The sequence below is a fragment of the Dendrobium catenatum genome, unplaced genomic scaffold, assembly GCF_001605985.2.
Source record: "Dendrobium catenatum unplaced genomic scaffold, ASM160598v2 original_scaffold_260962, whole genome shotgun sequence".
Lineage (NCBI taxonomy): Eukaryota > Viridiplantae > Streptophyta > Magnoliopsida > Asparagales > Orchidaceae > Dendrobium > Dendrobium catenatum.
Window position 1 is genome coordinate 42,363 of NW_021579361.1, and position 8,840 is coordinate 51,202.

The window sequence follows — 8,840 nt, forward strand, 5'->3', positions numbered from 1 at the left end:
AAAAATGTTCAAAAATCTAAATTAAGTCAAAATCAAATCAAAAGCTCATCGAAAAATATACATTAAATCAATAATCAATATATATATATATATATATATTTCACACAAGTTATAGATTTAAACTCATGTATGTAGTCCATAAAAATGTATGCCCTAAAAGCATCATTGTATGTTGTGTCGATTGTGAAGACATCTACTATTATCAATATGCTATCATTGTAGGATATATGATGATCAAAATAACTAACAGATCAAGAGCATTGCTACAATCATCAATCAAACAAATAATAAAAAGAACCATCACTTGTTATGAGAGAAGATTTTTATTGAACCACATAATAAAGCAATAATATGAAAAAAATTTATGTAATTTTTTTTAGAAAGTATAACAATTTTCAAATTCAAAATTCGTAATCACATTTTAATGTTAATGTTTCTTAAACTCTCGAACTCACACTATTTTAATTAAATCTTTATTTTATAGGGTTTCATTTTAAACTTTTTACTAATTATCTGCCTAATAATTATCAATTTAACATCATTCAATCTTGATCTAGAGAGTGAGAAAAATAATTAGTTAATTTTTGTTATATAATAGTGTGTTTTTTTTTTACATTTACAATTAAAATAATTTCTATGAATTTAATTTGAGAAATTATATAGAATACTTTATTTTAAGCAACATTATGAAGAAGGAAGAGCTCATTTTAGATAGAGAAAATAGAAGAATGAAAAAGGAAGATGATTAATGCAAGTAGTAAAATTGAGGTTGTATTTTCTCTCTTCACATTTATTTTTATGAAGTGCGTGTACGTAAATAATGCTTAACACAAAATTCTGTTATATTGTAATGATGTTTTTTTTTTTAGTTTGGATGGTGGAGATGCATTTTGCTATTAATATTTAGGGGCTAAGTAAGATTTACAAGGGGAGTGATTGCTCCAATTGCTGAGAATTGCAGGGAGCGTAGTTATCAATATTACCTTTATAAAAAGTTAAGTTTAATGGTGAAGTTTAAATCAACCGTAAAGCAAAGTGTTCTGCAGTTTAGTTGTGGAATCATGTATAGAGCATGTGAAGACTTCAATTATGAGTGAGGGTAAGAGTCGGTGTCACCACCCCTCAAGTTTTGAGGGGAGAACGGCCCATGAACTTGTCTCGTACGTAGAGTCGTAAACCTGGTTGTATACAGAGATTTGATGAAGATGTCAACCATTTGATCGGTAGTGGAGATGTGATGAACAACTACTTGGTTGGAGTGGATGCAATCACGAACAAAATGATAATCAATCTCAATGTTTCTTGTGCACGCATAAAAAAAATGGATTATAGGCAATTTACATAGCCAATATGTTGTCACAATATAAAGGAGTAGTGTTGAGATTGACTGATAATTCTTAACAGAGATGACGAGTCCAAATGAGCTCAATGGCAACAGCAATATATCAAGCTAGTGAAGTGTATTATGCTTGTTGCATCCAAAAGTATTCGCGGCGGTAGAGAAATATAAAGTTTATCGTCTTAGCGTTGTACAAAAATCCAGCACGCAATTAGATAAAAGAGAGGGTCTAGCATTTATGAGACACCAAGAATTTTTACGTGGAAAACCCCTAAAAAGGGGGAAAACCACGGGGCCTAGCCCAGCTTGAATGAATCCACTAGTATTGCAGTCGATTACAAATGAGGCCATTCCTTGGGAGAAGGCCTTAGCTTGATGTACATTTTATAGAGTACATTACATGATATGAATACAAAGAATCACTATTGACATGTTCGTTGGGTCGGGAGGACCGTAGTCGGCGAGCGAGGGAGGTCGGAAGGCTTGTAGTCGGTGGGCGACGTAAGTCAGGAGGACCGTAGTCGGCTGGCGACGGAGGTATGAAGGACTATAGTCAGCGGGCGACGTAAGTCAGGAGGACCGTAGTCGACGGGCGACAGAGGTCGGAAAGACTGTAGTCGGCGAGCGACATAAGCCAGGAGGACCATAGTCGGCGGGCGACGGAGGTCGAAAGAACTGTATTTGGCGGGCGACATAAGTCAGGAGGACCGTAGTCAGCGGGCGACGGAGGTCGGAAAGACTGTAGTCTGACGACGAAGATCAGAAGGACAGTGTCAGGTAGAAGTCCAGCAATGGAAAGAAATCCATCTTCGCGTAGATGTTCAACGAAGTCCGATAACCGGTAGAAGTCCGACGTCGGGTAGAAACTTGGCGAATAGTGAAGGTTCGACGTCGGGTAGAAGTTCGACGTCTGTTGGTGGCAGAGGAGAACTCCGGCTTCACTTGGGTGGAATTTCAGCGTCAAAAGGGAACTCTGTTGCAAATTGGGAAGAATTTCAGCATTACGTGGAAGTTGGGAAGAATTCATGCGTTCTTCTGAATATCACGTAGAATCCCCGCGTGTTCGAGCGACAGGAAGAGCTCCGGCGGTGGTCGAGGAGGAGCTTCTTCATTCTCCTCCTTCTTCTCTTCTTCTTCTCTCTCTTCACTTAAGTCCCCCTTTGTGTAGAATGAGGGCTCTATTTATAATTTTTCTGGAGTGTCATAGCTCGTAAATAGGCGTGAGATCATGGGTGAATTGGGCGCCCATTGGGAGTGGTTTGAATGGACGGCCGATATCGAATCCTTTGATCATGCACCGTTCGTTGGACATTTGAAGGCCTTAATGATGTCGAAATTTGGCGATCTTGGGCTCGTTGGATTCGACTCGTCGAGCCGCTCGATTCGAGTATAAGATTGTTAAAATCGGAGACCGTTTGATAACTCAAATTGTGGTTTGAACCTCCCAACAGCGCTTCGGGTCCTTGATTTGGACTCATTTGGGCTCGGATTGGGTCGAATTTGATGTCGTTGGGTTTGTACTTCCGAGACACTCAGTTTGACTGTAAGCTCGCAGAAATCGGAGTTTGGGTACTCCCGAAATTAATTTTTAAAGTTTCCTACTAGCTTTTTGCCTCGAGATTCGTGTCTGATCTAGATAAATTTGTGATGATACATCAATGCTTATGTAGATAAGTGAGTAACTATAATAATTCAAAAATTTTAAAAAAAAATTATTTAATAAAAAGAATTGAATTTCAACGTCGTGCCTTGTCGAAGAAGAGAGATGGAAGAGAGAGAAGGTTGTTCGGGGCTTTTTCATCCATCAATTTTGTTCAGAATTTCTTTTCTTTGTTGTAAGTGACTCAAATCTTATTTTAATTTTCAATAATGTTGATTATTATATAGATTTTCTTGTATTGAACAAAATTAATTATTTATTATTGCATTTTGATTGTGGCATTTGCATAAGCAAGAAATGCTAGCTGTTAACATTGTAAAATGAGTTGTCTATTAAAACATAATACTTACACAGGAGGGTGGGTCGACATGCTTTCCTTTAAAGATAATTTTTTATGTTATCCTGGTTGTAGTTTGTAACAAATAACCAATTAAGCTGACGGGCAGAGAATGCCGATTCTTTATTGATTTAATGAGGCCGCCTATAATGATAATTGAGTAATTGAATAAGCGATAATTAATATAATTGATGATCAAGTGGGAATCAATTGGGATAAAAAGATGTTGAAAATACCACGTTAAAGTTGGATGTCATGTCTTGCAAAATCATACATTGATGCATGCATATATGGATAATACTGATGATATTGACAGATACATTAATATCATTGACATTATTGAATGCATTGATAAAACATAAACGAATGATACATATAAATAGATAAAATAGATCCCGTTAGCGATTTATAAATTATTTTCGCATTGTTATTTTATCGATTTATTAAACTTTATACAAGTTATTGATTATTAGATTCATTATAATGATTACTTGCTTTTATTATTAATCATTTTGAGTTTTATTGATGATATTTGATCATTAATTATATTGACTGTTGTTGATTATATTAGACTGAGCATTTTATATTGATTCTTAAGTCCATGTGTTGAAAGCTTTAGTGAGTATTGGATTATTATTGGACTTTTGAGCTCAGTCTTTAGTCCTTGCATCGGCGATTATCTATATATAGCCATGAAAGCTTCGTCCGAATGTCTATAGATGTTATAATCTTATAATTATTGTATTATTCCTTTCGTTTAGCCTTCGCTAGTCTTTCCAACCCTATAAATACGAGGTTATGAGACATTATTTGGATTCATATCATTTTTATTAATCATAGAAATAATAGAATTCTCAATTCTATAGCCCTCTTCTCTCCACTCACCCATCTCTCATGTCCCTCGCACATCATCTTCTTAGTTAGTCTTACAAGTAAATTCAAGCTGTCACTCATGAATAAATTTGAATCCAAAAATTACATTTTATATCATGATGGAGCATTTTTTTATAACATGTCCATGATTTCAAATTTCTTATCTTATTTTTTGATACACCTAAATTATTATTTAATAAAATTAAATTATTAGATAATGCCATTAAATTTTATACATTTGTAATATTTATTTTATGTGATAGATTATATTTATGAATATCTTTAGGATAATATTTATCTCATATCTTATTTTTTGAAAATTTAAGTTTTGTTTACGATAATTTTTTATCGTTCTTTAAAACAATTTTCTCGTATAAAAATTTATTAAAAGTAATAAAAAAATAGTTACTAAAAAAATGTCCCAAAATATGCTTAAAAAAATTGGTGATTTTAAAACTTGTTTATTTAAAGTCATAAATTTAAATCAATTATTTTATAATTCCTTGCTTATCATTAAAATTATTTTTTGAAATTTTAAGTTTTGTTTACGATAATTTTTTATTGTTCTTTAAAATAATTTTCTAGTATAAAAATTTCTTAAAAAAAAAAAAAATTAGTTGTCAAAAGCTGTCTCAAACTAAGCTTAAAAAATTGGTGATTTTAAATCTTGTTTATTTAAAGTCATAAATTTAAATCAATTATTTTATAATTCCTTGCTTATCATTAAAAAAAAATGGAAGGTTGTCACCACAAAGAAGGGAGTAATTATTCCGTCAGGTTACCGAATGCATTCGGAAACCAATAACAAAACGCCACATCACTAAAGTGCTCGGTGTCGTGCTCGGTACAGCGCGCTCGGTACACTCGGTATGCTCGTTATTTTCACCGGATGTGATAATTTTTCCAAAGAAGGGGCATTTGCTCCTGATTTATAGTGGTCAGTGGCCAACAGTGCTGTGCAAGCCTTTTGCTGTATGTTTTAAATTATATTGTTTAAATTTTGTAGCACCTATTTCAGAAAGTTAACTATGTAAAGGGAGAATATTTAGGATTTGATGGCCAACTGGCCACCACAATTTAGTGTAGCGGTGGGGCTAAGGCAAGATGAATGCTTTGGAATTGAATCATGATCATCATTTCGAGGCATCAAAAGACATTAGTAGTATAACATATGGATAATAAATTATACATATTCTATCTAGCATAGAAGAGATATTCATGATTTATTTAATTTTGAGTTCAAATTTTTTATAAAAGTAATTTTCTATAATTAATTATGGCTTTGTTTCTGATAGCTTTCTTATAATTTTATTTTTTTTTTATTGCAACTACAATTTTTATTTGATCATTATTTTTTAATGCTTTCAAAATTTTTTGTGCTCGGAATCTGCTTTCTATAATATTTTTAAAAAGCTACTTTCTTTACAATAACTTTACAAAATAATAAGAAAGGTGTCTCAAATAAAACTTATATCATAGTGAGTTAAATCTTGAGAATCTCATTGATCGAAGTGATGTTAATGTTTTAAGAATATTAATAATTTCTATAACTATTATGAGCTTTACATAATTTTTAAAGAGAGACAAAACATGAAAATTTCATAATTGGAATTAGGAATTTTCAAAGCTCCTACCATTGCTATTGGATTCACACTTATACTCCACTTTGAAGAAACAATGGCATGATGAGAATTTCCTAGCTTCTCTAAATCAATGTGCTTATCATTACCACTTACTACTTTATTGGAACATATTGATCCCATATGCAAAGAGCATTATAGAAGCTATAAATAAGGTCATTGGTCTCTATGGAAATGTTAGGGAGTGTTGAATGCCAGAGTTCATAAGTGTTTATAGTGATGTAAGGAGTGAGCTACCCTCCTTCCTCTTAAAATATATTCTTAGTACAACTTCTTCTCTACTTTGAAATGCAAGGGACGAAGCTCATGGTTGGTTGTGAGGTTTCGAGCTTGTTGTAGAACAAAACTTATTAATGAATGTCATAAGCCTATACCTTAGAAAGTCCAAGTTAGCTAGACCAAGAATTATTTTTGGCTATATGGACTCAATTGAAGAAGGGGGACACCAACTATGGAATCACTTTGGGTCAAAGGTCAATCAAGATCTAGTCTAGCTTAATTTAGAGCCATTTGGGCTCAATCAAGAATCTTGAGCTTGACCTACTTGAAAACCTATTGGTCCAATGCACCTATAATTAATAATCATATATCTCATTTTGCATCCATTCGGCTTATATGGATTCAATTAGTCCAAATGGGTCAATTTGGGTTCACTCAGACTGGGTGAACTAAGTGACTCAAGTGGTGTTTATTAAGGACTCTTTTAACCAATATAAATTAATTCCAATGGAGATTAAATGGAAATTTGGGTATGTTGAGCCTAGTTGCATCAAAATGGATTAAACAGGTCAAAGGGATCTAGTTTAGGTCAAATTGGGCTTAATATACCAAGTGAAAAAATTAAGGCTTAATTTAGGCTCTTATGGAAACTAATGATTAATTATAATAGGATTCATGTGTTATTCTACACAATAATCTCAAATGCATCATAATGGATCAAATTTATTAAGTGGATTTAGTATGGCTAAGTTGGGTCAACCATGGGTCAAGCTTAAGGATAGTTGATTATTGGCATGCGTACGACCATATCATGATTAAAGGGAAATCTAAGGTCACCGTAACTAGAAGGTTAAGCTACCTAATAGGTCACGTGGTGGATCTTGCATTTATACTAGTTTACTTAATGCATAAGTTGACAAAGCTTAGCTTGATTTGGTCCTTTGGGCATTTAGTGTCAAATGAACCTAATTGGGTCAACAAATGCATCAAGGTTCAAATGTTGGTCGATATTATTAAACAATTTATACTAAGGTTAACTAACGATAGTCCAAGGTTAACTAGGTTGAGCTAAGTTAGACTAAGAGGGTTTTGCACGTCCTATAGAGATGTTAGGTTCATAATAGGTGTTTTATTGGGTCAATGATCCTAAACTCAAAGTGGGATAACCTGGTTTAACCAAGCATGGCCAGAACGACTTGGGTTAGGCTTAAATAAAAATGGTTAATCATGAGGGTACCTAAGTTATACATGATTATAATGATATGAGTCCTAGATGAGTTAACATAGATTTGCTTTCTAATCCCCCTAATATGCTTTATAGGTCTACTACGTGAGGATATGATTTAAGGATGTACTAGGTTAAGTTTAAAAAAACTTTGATTGAGAGTAATAATATTGATTGGGTTTACTTCAAGGACACTTATGGATCAAAGATGATATGAATAGGCTAAAGTGCCTAAGGGCCATAAAGTTAAAGAGGGGTCATTTGGCTTAACTCTAACTAATGAGGCTTAATAATATGTTAGAGGCTAACACGCTCCAAAAAGGTGGCTAACAATGGTTATCTACATTAGGTGTGAGCTTATTGAGGAGCTTCTAAATACACCATCACTTCATTACTTAGGGGGTAATGAATCCTCATGCTTAAGCTTAAATGAAAAATGTTGGAAGGGATTCTTAAGAAGATCAAGTGTTCTTCCTCATTTAAGGATTTATGTTGGTGCTTACAATATCTCAGAACTTCTTATTTATGAATTCCATCATTTTATTTCCATTCTTTGTTTTAAAGATTATATCATTTCTATTTAATGAAATAGTTATTTGGTATTCTCCAAAGTTTAAGAGAACTTCAGTTTAGTGTTTTTTTCTTATTGTTGTGAGTGGGTGGCCTATGTTTGTTAAAATTATGTATTTGAGTTGCATTTGTAATTGCCCATATTTTAATCGAGTTAAATAAATTTTTTCAAGAGTCAATATAAGTCCAAATCATAAACTGTCTTCTTCATAGCATATATATTATAATGATATAATTACTTTAATTTTTTCATAATTTTTGAGCACCGAAGCAAATACTTAAGAAATTGATACATATCGGTACAAGTAGAAATTTTGGAACCGTTAAGTGTCTATTTTACAAATCAATTTTATATAAAATTTTAAAATAAAATGAGCTATTTTATAAATATTTTTTTATATAATTTTTAATGTCCCAAAAGAATTTATATGAATTTTATTCTAAAAATTGATTAAATTATATAATTGTACTATTATTATATTATTATTTTATTAAAAAAATTCTAATCTAATTAAACATAATTTAACTTAACCTTCGAGAACATTATAGAGGAATTAAGAAGAGCAAAGTGAGGAGAGAGAAAAGAATTTCAGAATTTGGATGCTATATAACGATTTTTGTCAGTCGATCCTATTGGGAGATTTGCTCGTCTCATTGTAAGGAAAACTATTATCCTTTTTTATTTTTTTTATCAAATTTGTATTTTCATTACTACAAAAAAAAGAAATAATTTTATATTGATAAAAAATCTCATTAGATAAATTTTTGTATGTTTATATAGATTGATATTAACGAACGTTTTGAGTATTTGTTTTGAGATTTTTTATTAGTTGATTTTGAAAAAAACAATGATTTTTTACAAATTAATTCAGAAATTTATTTTGGACATATGAAAATATGTACTTTAATTCAATTAAAGCTTCAGAATGTTGTTATATACATCTTTGGTAAATTTGGTAAATCTAAAATATAAATTT